Here is a 16,581-nt window from a genome sequence, read left to right on the forward strand (position 1 = left end):
GGATGCAGTACAGAGTAGAAAGGAAAAGTCTCTGGTTTCATAACATTTATCTTCATAAGGCTGTCCCTAACAATCATAACTCTGAATGGGAAAACAGACTATAAACAGATAATATACAATGTGTTAAATACTCATGGAAATAAAGGAAAATGTGAGGGATATAGCATACTGGGGTTTGGCCAGAATATTAATATTTGTCATCTTAATGATCACCAAATAATTTTACAATTTTAAACTAAAATTCACTTCACTAATTCAGCATATACTTTATTCATTAATTCAGTAAATACTGAAAGCCTAGCCCATCAGTGTCAGGCACTAGGAAGATAGTAGAAAGCAAAGTAAGACTTGTTTCCTGCTCTCATGGAGGTTACAGGTGAGTGTGCAAGAAAAATAGGAATTCAACAACTGCTTGGATAGGTACAATTTCTAATCCATTTACATGGTGACTCATACCTGTACACCATGTCCTTGAGATGGATAATAGTTGTTCTGTTTGTTTACTGCTATAATGCCTTAATAAACCACCTAAGTACATGAGACATTATGAGGACTTAGAAAATAAACAGAATCTTGACTTGTGTTAGTTATCACATTAAAGCTACCATTAATTGCCAACATTCATTGGATCACAGAAAAAGCAGGGGAATTCAGAAAAACATCTAATTCTGCTTAATTGACTATGCTAAAGGCTCTGACTATGTGGATCACAACACACTATGGAAAATTCTTAAAGAGATGGGAATATAAGACCACCTTGCCTGTCTCCTGAGAAACTTGTATGCAGGTCAAGAAGCAACAGTTAGAAATGGACATTGAATGATGGACTGGTTCAAAATTGGGAAGGAGTACGTCAAGGCTGTATATTGTTACCTTGTTTATTTAACTTATATGCAGAGTACATCATTCGAAATGTTGGGCTGGTTGACTCACAAGCTGGAATCAAGATTGCTCGGACAAACATCAACAACCTGGTATGCAGATGACACCACTCTAATGGCAGAAAGAGAAGAGGAACTAAACAGCCTTTTGATGAAGGTGAAAGAGGAGAGTGAAAAAACTGGCTTAAAACTCAACATTCAAAAAACTAAGATCGTGGCATCCAGTCCCATCACTTCATGGCAAATAGATGGGGAAACAATGGAAACTGTGATTGCATTTTCTTGGACTCCAAATCACTGTGGACAATAATTGCAGCCACAAAATTAAACGACACTTGCCCCTTGGAGGAAAAGCTATGACCCATCTCGACATCATATTAAAAAGCAGAGACATCACTGCCAACAAAGGTCTGTACAGTTAGAGCAATGTTTTTTCCAGTAGTCATGTATGGATGTGCGAGTTGGATCATAAAGAAGGCTGAGCACCAAAGAATTAATGCTTTCACATTATGGTGCTAGAGAAGCCTCTTGAAAGTTTTTTGGACAGCAAGGAGATCAAACCAGTCAATCCTAAAGGAAATCAACCCTGAATATTCATTGGAAGGACTGATGCTGAAGCTGAAGCTCCAATATTTTGGCCACCTGATGAGAAAAGCCAACTCATTGGAAAAGACCCTGATGCTGGGAAAGATTGAAGGCAGGAAGAGAAGGGGACGACAGAGGATGAGATGGTTGGATGGCAGCACCAACTCAATGGACATGAGTTTGAGCAGACTCTAGGAGATAGTGAAAGACAGGGAAGTCTTGCATGCTGCAGTCCATGGGGTCACAAACAGTCAGACTCAATTTAGTGACTGAACAACAGCAACAAGCACAATTACACGGATCTATTCTTCAACTCTTCACTGGGTTTTAGTGATTGGAACCTTACTTCTTAGAATTGGCTAAAATCAGAAGCAGAGATTTTTAAAAATATGCATTAAAATATATATTCCTTTTAAACTATAAAATCTGGTTTTATTTCCCAAAGCAAAAATATACCAGAACAAAGGAAAAATACATGATTTTTAAAAATCAGGTCATATTATGACAACCCATAGCTTATCTTGAGTTGTGACATACCTAAAATAGACATTGTGTTTCTAGTAAAATGGTGATCTTGGAGAATTTATTTACTAATAAAAACTTATTTTACTCTATGGATTTCTCTTTCATTTTATTGGCTAAAATATTTATTAGTGTCTACAGCTTCAGTAAATATTCACATTTTAGCAGGTAAACCTATATTGAATTTGAGAAAAGAAAGGGTAAAGGGTCAAAGTTGTGGGTTTAATCATTTCACAGTGAAGATGATGGAAACATTTTCAAATTATTGTTACTTAGGACAAGTATTATGGTCAGAATGTTTATGTCCTGCCCAGTACCAATGTCCTACCAGCTACAGTTTTATAGTTATATTTCCTCGCATGCTGATCTCAACCAGTATTACCAGTATTATTTTGATTCTGTTGTTTTATTATGCACACACACACTTTTAAAATACATTGTAGAATACATTTAAATATATTTAAATACATTTTAAATATTTAAATAAATTGTATAAACAGTTACAATCAAGGATTTACTGGTTTTGTAGCTTGTTATTGTTTCTTAGGTTCCACAGTTTTGTTTGCTTATATTTTGCTAAATTGTATACTTCTGTAATTCATTTCAGTTGAATTTACGGGTAATAAAATTTCTGAGACTTTGCAAATGTAAATGAATGCAAATATTTCACTGTTATTTATGAGTGTATAATTCTACAAATAATTCTAAGATAAAAATTATTTTCCTTTCACCTTTACAAATTTTAGTATGGTGTACCTTTTTTAAGCAAATGAAAGTATGACATGAATTCTTGTTTATTTTCTGTTTATTTTTCCTTGTCTAGAACCATTTATGATTTTTTTAATCAACAAATGCTAATATTTCATCACATGTATCTGGTTGTAGTCCTTATCTGTTGAACAAATTATTTTTTCAGTATGAGAATAAAATTTAGTTTAGGTCTGGATTTTCTACTATTTTGTATGCATTTTTCACTTGCCAATCAGTTATTTCCCTCTTGATCATTGCTATGTGAAAATTGAAAGATCAGAATTTCTTGTTTATCTTTCCTTTTGTTTTTTCAGTTATATTCTGAGATGCTCTTAATCTTTTAATTTACAAATTCTATCTTTATCTGTGGTCATTTTATTATTCAGCCAACTGACTGAGATTGTAGTTCAAAAATCACATTTTTGTAGATTCCTTATTCTGAATGCTGAAACACTTAGTATCTGAAAAAATAATTTTTATTTATTTTAATTATGTTTTTCCTGGTCTGTTAAATTGCTGTCTTTGGGTTTGAGTTCTCCTTCTTGCTGAGCTATGCTGATAGCATTATTCAAATTTTACATGAATCTTGATTGTCTATTTGCCTTTTCATATGAGATGACCTATCAGTGATCTGTGAATTGTAGAGGTGTCTTGTGATTGTGGGACAGTATGGAAATGACTCCAGGAAGAGTGCTCCTCTTCTAAGCAATGTGGCTTCTGATTGTGTAGCTTTTGCCAATCACCCAAGGAATCTCCTCTTAGTGTTTAATGCAGCTATAGAGGTACAAATTTTTTTTTTTTAAATTCTGTAACATCTAGTGGTTTGCCATGAATTCATGTCAAAGCGCAGCTTGCACTGTTTATCATTTTAAACCCTATCTACTCAGTTTTATAAAATTTTCTAATTTATACCTGGACTATTGAGATTATAGATCATTGAAATGATTGCTGTATTTTTTATGAGGAAAACAGTTTCTTTAAATTCAGTATAGAGTTAACAATATATTAACAAGTTTCAGTAGATTTTTCCCCTTAGAGTAAGGAATGTATGCCTCCAAATTTCAAAGAGCAACACTTTTGTTATGTTTTTAAATTAGAAGGATGCATTTTTTTTTTACTTAAGGTAGCAAAAAGAAGGTATTTTTAATTACACACATTTATGCCACATTCATGTTAATGACTAAATAAATAACTATTCACTCAATTTATAAAAAATTGAATATTGTACCAGAGATTATGTTTTTAATGCTAAATAAATCTAAGCCTCTTTGGATAATTTTAGAAAATATTTGGAAAATTATATACAAAATATTATGTTATTATCTCTAATAACATAATCAAGATCATGTATAATTTCTTTCTTTTCCTTTATTTTGGTATTTTCTAAATTTTCTCGAATAGCAGCATATTACTTTTAATGCTAACAAAAATATTTTTAAGTATTTGCCCATAAACTGTTAAGTTTTTAGAACTCCTGAGCAATTATTATATTTCTCCATAAAACATGAAGCAATTAAACAGTGCCACTCTAATACCTCAGGTCAAGTTTGATATCTTAACTGCTTTGTCAGGATTAGCACATTAAATAGACATCATAGTGAATTCAGCTGAAAGTGCATAGCTTTTATCACTTCTCTTTTCTTAGTCTATATCTGTCTTTTTCTTTGGCCATAATTGTAAGCTGATAAATCCCCAGTGCTAGCTGGCTTTGTATCTGGGTCTGAATCACTAAGCAGTGAGAGAGGTGATGAACAGCTTTCATCAGGGTTCACTCACCAAGCACTTCAGGTTTTCACTGTGCTGGTCGTGCATCTCTACATCTCCTGTGCTACCAGTACAAAGACCCTTGGTCTTTTATTCAAATATGTTTCTTCTACAAAAGAACTACCACCCCTTCTCTAACTTCATATAAGGAATTCAGTCCTATTTAAGAGTGATTCTGTAGTTTCAGAAAGGCTAAGAGATCTCACAATGGTAGCATTGACCACAACCTTCTTCGATATAGATGAATTTCTAAAAACATACAAATTAAAAGATCTTATTAAATAGTTTAATGTTAGTGTCTTAGTCATCTTTCCTTTCCAAATTCAATACATAATCGAGTGCAAATGCCTATTGTCCTGAAATATCATGTAAACCCATTTCATCTTTTCTGTTCCTAATGATGCTGCTTTTGCTCAGGTCTGTGTCAAATTTCACTCACCTCCACTCTTTCATTGGTTTCTTCAATAATTCTTTTAATTGTAATACCACCCTTTCTTAATTTTTATTTTCTAAACTACAATATGATTTTGGTTTGTGATCTCAATATAAGTTATATGACTCATAGAAGTGAAGAAGTAAAGTTGCTCAGTCATGTCCAACTCTTTGCAATCCCATGGACTGTAGCCTACTAGACTCCTCCCATCCATGGAATTTTCCAGGCAAGAGTACTAGAGTGGGGTGCCATTTCCTTCTTCAGAGGATCTTCCCAACCCAGGGATCGAACCCAGGTCTCCAGCATTGCAGGCAGATGCTTTACCATCTGAGCCACCAGGGAAGCCCCTGTATGACTCATATAACTCTTCATTTCATGTGGAATAAAATCCTAACTACTTGGAAGAATAGTCAATAACTGTACAAATTCACATCAACTTCACATCAACATCCTAGCCTCAACTCTACCTCGCATTCTACTCCAGCTTGATATATTCTATATGGCAACTCCAGAGTACAAGGGGTCTCCCTGATAGTCCTTAAACATCTTTGACTACTGGGCATATACCCTGAGAAAATCATAATTCACAAAGATACATGCACCCCAATGCTCATTGCAGCCCTATTTACAAAATCCAGGGAGAAACCTAAATTGACAGATGAATGGAAAAAGAAGATGTGGTACATATAACATATACACAGTGGAATATTACTTAAGCATAAAAAGGAATGAAATTGTGTCATTTTATAGGAATGTGGATGGACTGAAAGTCTGTCATACAGAGTGAAGGAAGTCAGGAAGAAACAAACAAATGTATATGAAATTTAGAAAAATGGTACCGATGAACCTATTTGCAGGGCAGGAATAGAGATGCAGACATAGAGAATGGACATGTGGACATGGTGGGGAAGTGGAGGGAGGAACAAGTTTGAAAAACTAGCACTGACATACATTCACTACCTAGCTAGACAGATAGCTAGTGGGAACTCCCTGTATAGCACAGGGAGCTTCGCTCTGTGCTCTTGATGACTGAGAGGGTGGGATAGGGGGGTGGGGTGGGAGGGAGATACAATAGGGAAGGGGTATATGTATACATATAGCTGATTCACTTTGTTGTACAGCAGAAACTAATACAACATTGTAAAGCAATTATACTGCAAGTTAAAAAGTGTAGTAAAAATGTTTTCAAAGGCAATTTTACTGTTCAACCACAAGGAAAGTATGCTAAATTATGAAAAGACTGCAACTAATATTTTTTCTAATATGTAGAAAGACAAAACTTTTTAACCTCCATTTCTTGTGTTAAGTAAACTGTCTTAACACACAGAGACTCAACCCTTATTCAAAAGAAACCATCTAGACTACTATTTGTAGCTATGACTGAATGGTCAGTAACAGAAAAATTATCCATCTTGGAACAACTATTAATACAAACTATACTTTTAATATCTATTCTTTAGGGACATCAGGAAACAATCAACTCAAAACTCATGAGGGCAAGGTCCTCGAAAGAGGGAAATGCACTGAGGCAAGGCCATCATTTCTATTGATTTTTCCCTCAAGGAATTTATTGATTTTCCACATGAGCTGAATAAAAAGATCAAGGCTAAAAAACAAAACAAATCTTATGGCAGTATCACATTGTTATGGGCTAAAAACTATAGCATGATTTCAAGGAGAAATGACCTCAGAAAAGCCCTAGACTTTCTGTTGAGACTCATGAAAGGCCATGCTATGGGATAAGGGCAAACCTCAGTATTCACAAACGCTAAAACTTAGCCTTCGCCAGAAGTCAACTCAATCTCTGAATGGAACAAGGTCATCGGTCCTACTAAAACTTCTTTTTGGAAGCAAATTTAGAATATAACGTCATCCACAGCCTCTTCAACTTTTTTATAAATAACATCTACCATAGAACCTCAAGTACCACACATGCCAGGGATAAAAAGCTTACCAAAATTCAAAGAGTACAAATAATAGAAAACACCTGTTAGATGATGTAAATATTGCTTTAAAATTATTATGATTAATATGACCATGAAATATATGATGAATTAGGTAATTCACCAAAAATCAGCAAATAGAAACCTAGAACTATAATACACAGAATCAGATTATTAATTAGGAATCATGTGAATCAGCAATCTTACCCAGTATCAAGCTTTATTAAATGATGCCAAGGATACCATCAAAAAGCATAAGAGAGACTTGGTGGTCCAGTGGTTAAGACTTCATATCCACTGAAGGGGCACAGATTCAATTACTGGCCTGGGAAGCAAGATCTTCTGCCAGACAGCCAAAAAAAAAGAAAGAAAAAAAAAAGATAAAGAAGATTCTGGAACATCAATAATGACTTTCACAGATCCTTTATTCCTTTATCAGACATGAGCCTCCATTTCATGGTGCCTCTAAATACTGTTCATAGGCGCCATCACACAATAGAGAGCATATCAAATCAGACTACTTTCATTTAGAACCCCCAGAGAGTTATATAACTTATGTGTCATCCTCCAGGGTGCCATTTTTCATTTTTTGGATTCCATTTGGCACAGATTATTCTTAGCTGAAGAGAGCTAGGTAGGGCATTTTAGAGAGAAAGTCACTTCTATCTACTAAATACCATTAGTCATTTTACCTACAGACCTAGTTTACAAGGTTAAAATATATTACCTTACCTGCTTCTTTTTTCCTTTTTCAGAGGTATTACCCCAGTAAAAGGAGGGAAAGAATCATAAGCCAGATGCTTTACCCCTTCCTCTCAATTTCTAATAATAACAACTGAAATAAAAACAATACATGCTAAAATTTAACACTAAATAAACAAAGAAGAGAGGTGAATTAAAATTTATCAGTATATCACATAAACCAGACTAAAAATCAGAGAGAAGAGGAGAAAGAAAACACAAGAGAAGAAGGTACAGTACATGCAGGGCACACAGGGAGAAATTCAGAAATATCTTTTATTGGAGTCTTGGAAACGGAGGAAAAGATAGAGAATGAACAGAATCAAACTTTGAAGAGGTATTGGTGGCTTCTATTGGTAGAATGTAATCAATGCAACACCTGTAATTCTTATAAACAACTCAAGATCTTAAAAACTTGAAACAATAAGGACTAAAATGATTGAAATTTCAGAGTTGAGGAACACTTAGAAGTAGGCTGTGGAACAAGTGTTCTCTTCTACTAGAGACATTTACTAATGGTTGTCACAGGCAGAGGTCTGAGGACAGAATACTAGACAAGGAAAAGGCAAATAATAGAAGATTTTAATAGCTGCATGGGGCTGGAGTGACCAAATTGAAAGTGAGAGGGTCCTCAAACATGTAACCTACCTACCTCTCTCAGTTCACTTCAGTTCAGTTGCTCAGTCGTGTCCGACTTTTTGTGACACCATGGACTGCAGCAAGCCAGACCTCCCTGTCTATCACCAACTCCGGGAGTGTACTCAAACTCATGTCCATCAAGTCGGTGATGCCATCAAACCATCTCATCTTCTGTTGGCCCCTTCTCCTCCTGCCGTCAATCTTTCCCAGCATCAGGGTCTTTTCCATTCAGTCAGTTTGTCGAATCAGGTGGGCAAAGTATTGGAGTTTCACCTTCAGCATCAGTCCTTCCAATGAATATTCAGAACTGATTTCCTTTAGGATGGAGAGTTTGGAACTCCCTGCAGTACAAGGGACTCCCAAGAGTCTTCTCCAACACCACAGTTCAAAAGCATCAATTCTTCAGCACTCAGATTTCTCAGTCCAACTCTCACATCCATACCTGACCGATGGAAAAACCATAGCCTTGACTAGACGGACCTTTATTGGCAAAGTAATGTCTCTGCTTTTTAATATGCTATCTAGGTTGGTCATAAAGTTTTTTCCAAGGAGTAAGTGTCATTTAATTTCATGGCTGCAGTTACCATCTGCAGTGATTTTGGAGTCAAAATAAATAAACAAATAAATAAAGTCTGCCACTGGTTCTACTGTTTCCCTGTCTATTTGCCATGCAGTGATGGGACCAGATGCCATGATCTTAGTTTTCTGAATGTTGAGCTTTAAGCCAGCTATTTCATGCTCCTCATTCACTTTCATCAAGAGGCTCTTCAGTTCTTCACTTTCTGCCATAAGAGTAGTGTCATCTGCGTATTTTAGGTTATTGATATTTCTCCCAGCAATCTTGATTCCACCTTGTGCTTCATCCAGCCCAGCATTTCTCATGATGTACTCTGCATATAAATTAAATAAGCAGGGTGATGATATACAACCTTGATGTACTCCTTTTCCTATTTGGAAACAGTCTGTTGTTCCATGTACAATTCTAACTGTTGCTTCTGGATCGGCAGGTAGATTTCTGAAGAGGTAGGTCAGGTGGTCTGGTATTCCTATCTCTTTCAGAATTTTCCATGGTTTATTGTGATCCACACAGTCAAAGGCTTTGGCAAAGTCAAGAAAGTAGAAATAGATGTTTTTCTGGAACTCTCTTGCTTTTTTGATAATCCAGCGGATGTTGGCATTTTGATCTCTGGTTCCTCTGCCTTTTCTAAAACTGGCTTGAACATCTGGAGGTTCAGAGTTCATGTATTGTTGAAGCCTGGCTTGGAGAATTTTGAGCATTACTTTACTAGCATGTGAGATGAGTGCAATTGTGCGGTACTTTGAGCATTCTCTGGCATTGCCTTTTTTGGGGATTGCAGTGAAAACGGACCTTTTTCAGTCCCGTGGCCACTGCTGAGTTTTCCAAATATGCTGGTATATTGAGTGCAGCACTTTCACAGCATCATCTTTTAGGATTTGAAATAGCTCAACTGAATTCCATCACCTCCCCTAACTTTGCAGTGATGCTTGCTAAGGCCCACTTGACTTCACATTCTAGGATGTCTGGCTCTAGGTGAGTGATCACACCATCATGATTATCTGAGTCATGAAGATCTTTTTGATAGTTCTTCTGTGTATTCTTGCCACCTCTTCTTAATATCTTCTGCTTCTGTTAGGTCCATACCATTTCTCTCCTTAATTGAGCCCATCTTTGTATGAAATGTTCCCTTGGTATCTCTAATTTTCTTAAAGAGATTCAAGTCTTTCCCATTAGATTATTTTCCTCTATTTCTTTGCACTGATCCCCGAAGAAGGCTTTCTTATCTTTCCTTGCTATTCTTTGGAACTCTGCACTCAAATGGGTATATCTTTATTTTTCTCCTTTGCTTTTCCCTTGTCTTCTTTTCATAGCTATTTGTAAGGCCTCCTCAGAATGCATTTTGCTTTTTGTGTTTCTTTTTCTTGGGGATGGTCTTGATCCCTGTCTCCTGTGCAATGTCATGAACTTCCATCCATAGCTCTTCAGGCACTCTGCCTATCAGATCTAGTCCCTTAAATCTATTTCTCAGTTTCACTGTATAATTGTAAGTGATTTTATTTAGGTCATACCTGAATGGTCTAGTGGTTTTCCCTACTTTCTTCAATTTAAGTCTGAATTTGGCAATAAGGAGTTCATGATCTGAGCTACAGTCAGGTCCCGCTCTTGTTTTTGCTGACTGTATAAAGCTTCTCCACCTCTGGCTGCACAGTGCACTGAACACTTCCTTTCTTCACAGAGACAAATTTCAAAATTTCACAAAGCAAGAAGCTAGATAGATGATCCAAAATCTTCTGAAGGACAAGAATGGTTGCTAAGTCTTCTGGGATTGTGTATAAAACAATCTAGGTGAATTCAATCTAGTGTGAATCAAAAATAAATTGAGTCTTATTAAAACTGAAACCAGCTTTATTTAATTCAGTTCCTGCTAGATTGAGGTGATCTCTCTCAGACTCCACTGAACATCACAACATCACACCTCTATATTTTTAGTGGAGGAGAAAATCATCTCTCTCCAATGGAAAATTTCATCATCTGAAACCTCTACCATTCTTTCATATACAATTTCCAGAATACACTGAAGAAATTAGACTTGTGAGATGAGGCAAGTGGCTATGCAATCACGAAGATAAACAACAAAGCCACTTACAGCTATCCTATACCCACAGAACCATTCTGCTTTCCACTTTCAGTACAGCATTCCAAAAACTACATGAGATAGTTAAAACTTTTTTGAAAATATAGGCTTTGTCTATATAGGCTTTGTTAGATGATTTTGCTCAACTGTAAGCTAAACGTAAGTGCTCTTAGCATATTTAAATCATATAGGCTAAACTCTAGTGTTTGGTAAGCTAGATGAAATGCATTTTCATTTATGATATTTTCATTGTAGGAGGATTTTTCATGATGAAACTCCACTGTAAGTAGAAGATATGTAAGTATGCTGGGTCTCTAAGTAGCAGTTCTCAAAGGAGAGCCTTTCCAAGGTCCATGCAGTGACAATTATTTTCAAACACTTAGCATGTAATTTGATTTTTTGCTCTCATTTTTCAGTTCAGTCGTGTCCAACTCTTTGCGACCCCATGAATCACAGCACGCCAGGCCTCCCTGTCCAACACCAACTCCTGGAGTTCACCCAAACTCATGTCCATCAAGTCAGTGATGCCATTCAGCCATCTCATTCTCTATCATCCCCTTCTCCTCCTGCCCCCAATCCCTCCTAGCATCAGGGTCTTTTCCAATGAGTCCACTCTTCACATGAGGTGGCCAAAGTATTGGAGTTTCACCTTCAGCACCTTCCAATGAACACCCAGGACTGATCTCCTTTAGGATGGACTGGTTGGATCTCCTTGCAGTCCAAGGGACTCTCAAGAGTCTTCCCCAACACCACAGTTCAAAAGCATCAATTCTTTGATGCTCAGGTTTCTTCACAGTCCAACTCTCACATCCATACATGAACACTGGAAAAACCATACCCTTGACTATACGGACCTTTGTTGGCATAGTAATGTCTCTGCTTTTGATTATGCTATCTAGGGTGGTCATAACGTTCCTTCCAAGGAGTAAGCGTCTTTTAATTTCATGGCTGCAGTCACCATCTGCAGTGATTTTGGAGCCCAGAAAAATAAAGTCTGACACTGTTTCCACTGTTTCCCCATCTATTTCTCATGAAGTGATGGGACCAGATGTCATGATCTTCGTTTTCTGAATGTTGAGCTTTAAGCCAACTTTTTCACTCTCCTCTTTCACTTTCATCAAGAGGCTTTTTAGTTCCTCTTCACTTTCTGCCATAAGGGTGGTGTCATCTGCATATCTGAGGTTATTGATATTTCTTCCAGCAGTCTTGATTCCAGCTTGTGCTTCTTCCAGCCCAGCGTTTCTAAGATGTACTCTGCATATAAGTTAAATAAGCAGGGTGGCAATATACAGCCTTGACGTACTCCTTTTCCTATTTGGAACCAGTCTGTTGTTCCATGTCCAGTTCTAACTGTTGCTTCCCAACTTACATATAGGTTTCTCAAGAGGCAGGTCAGGTTGTCTAGTATTCCCATCTCTCTGAGAATTTTCCACAGTTTATTGTGATCCACACAGTCAAAGGCTTTGGCATAGTCAATAAAGCAGAAATAGATGTTTTTCTGGAACTCTCCTGCTTTTTCCATGATCCAGTGGATGTTAGCAATTTGATCTCTGGTTCCTCTGCCTCTTCTAAAACCAGCTTGAACATCTGGAAGTTCACGGTTCACATATTGCTAAAGCCTGGCTTGGAGAATTTTGAGCATTACTTTTCCAAGGTGACATGACATGTGACAGCATTCTTGGCCTTAGGATGAATGTATACATGTTTATGTATTCTGTTGTTTAAAACTGTCTAAATTTTAACTAGTAATATGGTAAAAATCAAAATATATAGCTCACCTTATCAAAAGATCTTTGGTATTCTAAATAATTTTTACGAATGTACAGGGATCCTGAATTACATTCATGACTAAGATTTAGGGTTAAATCACTAAATGTACCTAAAATAAAAATAATTAACAATAATTAAAAGGAATAACGATAAGTTTTAAAATACTGATCACTCAATGAGAAGGCAAAAATAAGGAAAAAAAGAACAAATGTTTTATAGAAAATAGTAAGATTCTTTAAACCTAAATATATTGGTCATTACAGTAGAAGTTTTATAGCCCATAAACTTATGCTTAAGTGAAAGAAAAAAAGCAGTACCTAAAGTATGATTCCACTTATGGAAATAAAAAACAAAGAATCTATTGTGTGGAATTTAGAATAACTATTGCCTTTGAGGTGTGTAATAATTAGCAGTATTGAATATCTACAGTGCTTGTCATATTCAATTTCCTTATTCCTAGTGGTGGTTTTTGTTTTTTCCTAGTGGTGGTTTATGTACGCATGTACACTGTGTAAAATTTCAATAAACTACACACTTTGTTCTATACACTTTTCTGTATCTTTATTATTTGTACATAAAATAGTTGATTTAAAGAAAATAGACAGTAATTCTTATTTGGTTTACTGGTGGCTGCTCGGCACTGGACTGGCGAGTGGCAGAGAGGAGATATCCCACATCCAAGGTCAGGAGTGGCAGCCAAGAGGAGATATTCTATGTCCAAGGTAAGGAGCAATGGCTGCACTTTGCTGGAGCAGATGTGAAGAGATACCCCACCTCCAAGGTAAGAGAAACCCCAGTAAAACTGTAGGAGCTGAGAGAGGGTATCAGAGGGCAGACAGACTGAAACCACAATCACAGACAACTAGCCAATCTGATCACATGGACAACAGCCTTGTCTAACTCAATAAAACTAAGCCATGCCCTTGTAGGGTCACCCAAGACAGACAGGTCATGGTGGAGACTGACAAAATGTGGTCCACTAGAGAAGGGAATGGCAAACCACTTCAGTATTCTTGCCTTGAGAAGCCCATGAGCAGTATGAAAAGGCAAAAAGATAGGACACTGAAAGGTGAACTCACCAGACGGTAGGTGCCCAAAATGCTACTGGAGACCAGTGGAGAAATAAGTTCAGAAAGAAAGAAGGGATGGAGCCAAAGAAAAACCAATACCAGTTGTGGATGGGATTGCTGACAGAAGTAAGGTCCGATGCTATAAAGAGCAATATTGCACAGGAACCTGGAACGGTAGGTCCAAAAATCAAGACAAATTGAAAGTGGTCAAACAAGAGATGGCAAGACTGAACATTGACATTCTAGGAATCAGCGAACTAAAATGGACTGGAATGGGTGAATTTAACTCAGATGACCATTATATCTACTACTGTGGGCAGGAATCCCTTAGAAGAAATGGAGTTGCCATCATAATCAACAAAAGAGTCCAAAATGCAGTACTTGGATGCAATCTCAAAAACGACAGAATGAATTTCCAAGGCAAACCATTCAATATCACAGTAATCCAAGTCTATGCCCCAACCAGTAATGCTGAAGAAGCTGAAGTTGAATGGTTCTATGAAGACCTACAAGACCTTCTAGAACTAACACCCCAAAAAGATGTCCTTTTCATTATAGGGGACTGGAATGCAAAAGTAGGAAATCAACAAACACCTGGAATAACAGGCAGATTTGGCCTTGGAGTACAGAATGAAGCAGGGCAAAGGCTAATAGAGTTTTGCCAAGAGAATGCACTGGTCATAGCAAATACCCTCTTCAAACAACACAAGAGGAGATTCTACACAAGGACATCACCAGATGGCCAGTACCAAAATCAGGTTGATTATATTCTTTGCAGTCAAAGATGGAGAAGCTCTATACAATTAGCAAAAACAAGACTTGGAGCTGACTGTAGCTCAGATCATGAACTCCTTATTGCCAAATTCAGACTTAAATTGAAGAAAGTGGAAAAATCTAGACCATTCAGGTATGACATAAATCAAATCCCTTATGATTATATAGTGGAAGTGAGAAAAGATTTAAGAGACTAGATCTGATATCAAGCTACCAAAGGTATTCTTCACAGAGCTAGAACAAATAATTTCACAATTTTTATGGAAATACAAAAAACCTCGAATAGCCAAAGCAATCTTGAGAAAGAAGAATGGAACTGGAGGAATCAACCTGCCTGACTTCAGGCTCTACTACAAAGCCACAGTCAACAAGACAGTATGGTCCTGGCACAAAGACAGAAATATAGATCAATGGAACAAAATAGAAAGCCCAGAGATAAATCCACACACCTATGGACACCTTATCTTTGACAAAGGAGGCAAGAATATACAATGGATTAAAGACAATCTCTTTAACAAGTGGTGCTGGGAAAACTGGTCAACCACTTGTAAAAGAATGGAACTAGACCACTTTCTAACACCATACACAAAAATAAACTCAAAATGGATTAAAGATCTCAATGTAAGACCAGAAACTATAAAACTCCTAGAGGAAACATAGGCAAAACACTCTCTGACATACATCACAGCAGGATCCTCTATGACCCACCTCCCAGAATATTGGAAATAAAAGCAAAAATAAACAAATGGGACCTAATTAAACTTAAAAGCTTCTGCACAACAAAGGAAACTATTAGCAAGGTGAAAAGACAGCCTTCAGAATGGGAGAAAATAATAGCAAATGAAGCAACTGACAAACAACTAATCTCAAAAATATACAAGCAACTCCTACAGCTCAACTCCAGAAAAATAAATGACCCAATCAAAAAATGGGCCAAAGAACTAAATAGACATTTCTCCAAAGAAGACATACAGGTGGCTAACAAACACATGAAAAGATGCTCAACATCACTCATTATCAGAGAAATGCAAATCAAAACCACTATGAGGTACCATTTCACGCCAGTCAGAATGGCTGCAATCCAAAAGTCTACAAGCAATAAATGCTGGAGAGGATGTGGAGAAAAGGGAACTCTCTTACACTGTTGGTGGGAATGCAAACTAGTACAGCCACTATGGAGAACAGTGTGGAGATTCCTTAAAAAACTGGAAATAGAACTGCCTTATGATCCAGCAATCAAGGGAAAGAGACACGTGTACCCCAATGTTCATTGCAGCACTGTTTATAATAGCCAGGACATGGAAGAAACCTAGATATCCACCAGCAGGTGAATGGATAAGAAAGCTATGGTACATATACACAATGGAGTATTACTCAGCCATTAAAAAGAATACATTTGAATCAGTTCTAATGAGATGGATGAAACTGGAACCTATTATGCAGAGTGAAGTAAGCCAGAAAGAAAAACACCAATACAGTATACTAACGCATATATATGGAATTTAGAAAGATAGTAACAATAACCCTGTATATGAGACAGCAAAAGAGACACTGATGTATAGATCAGTCTTATGGACTCTGTGGGAGAGGAAAAGGGTGGGGAGATTTGGGAGAATAGCATTGAAACATGTATAATATCATGTATGAAACGAGTTGCCAGTCCAGGTTCAATGCACGATACTGGATGCTTGGGGCTGGTGCACTGGGACGACTCAGAGGGAGGGTATGGGGAGGGAGGAGGGAGGAGGGCTCAGGATGGGGAACACAGGTATACCTGTGGCGGATTCATTTCGATATTTGGCAAAACTAATACAATATTGTAGTTTAAAAATAAAATAAAATTAAAAAAAAAAAAAAACAGAGAGAGAGTGATAGAGTGCCTGATGAATTAAGGACAGAGGTTCATGACATTGTACAGGAGCAAGACCATCCCCAAGAAAAAGAAATGCAAAAAAGCAAAATGACTGTCTGACAAGGACTTACAAATAGCTGTGAAAGGAAGAGAAGTGAAAAGCAAAGGAGAAAAGGAAAAAATATACCCATTTGAATGCAGAG

General features: G+C 37.0%; 2 long non-coding RNA genes across 2 annotated transcripts in view; one reads left to right on the top strand and one right to left on the bottom strand.

The window, feature by feature from the left end:
- The window catches only part of LOC132345726 (uncharacterized), a 95,966-nt gene that overhangs the window by 46,006 nt on the left and 33,379 nt on the right, over nucleotides 1-16,581 (top strand). The window lies entirely within an intron of this gene.
- LOC112447543 (uncharacterized) overlaps nucleotides 7,080-16,581 on the bottom strand; it is a 46,475-nt gene continuing 36,973 nt past the window's right edge. Inside the window, exon 4 of the long non-coding RNA XR_003035744.2 lies at nucleotides 7,080-7,220. This is a non-coding gene — a long non-coding RNA (uncharacterized lncRNA). The remainder of the gene's footprint in view (nucleotides 7,221-16,581) is intronic.

The sequence above is a fragment of the Bos taurus genome, chromosome 7 (assembly GCF_002263795.3).
Source record: "Bos taurus isolate L1 Dominette 01449 registration number 42190680 breed Hereford chromosome 7, ARS-UCD2.0, whole genome shotgun sequence".
Classification (NCBI taxonomy): domain Eukaryota; kingdom Metazoa; phylum Chordata; class Mammalia; order Artiodactyla; family Bovidae; genus Bos; species Bos taurus.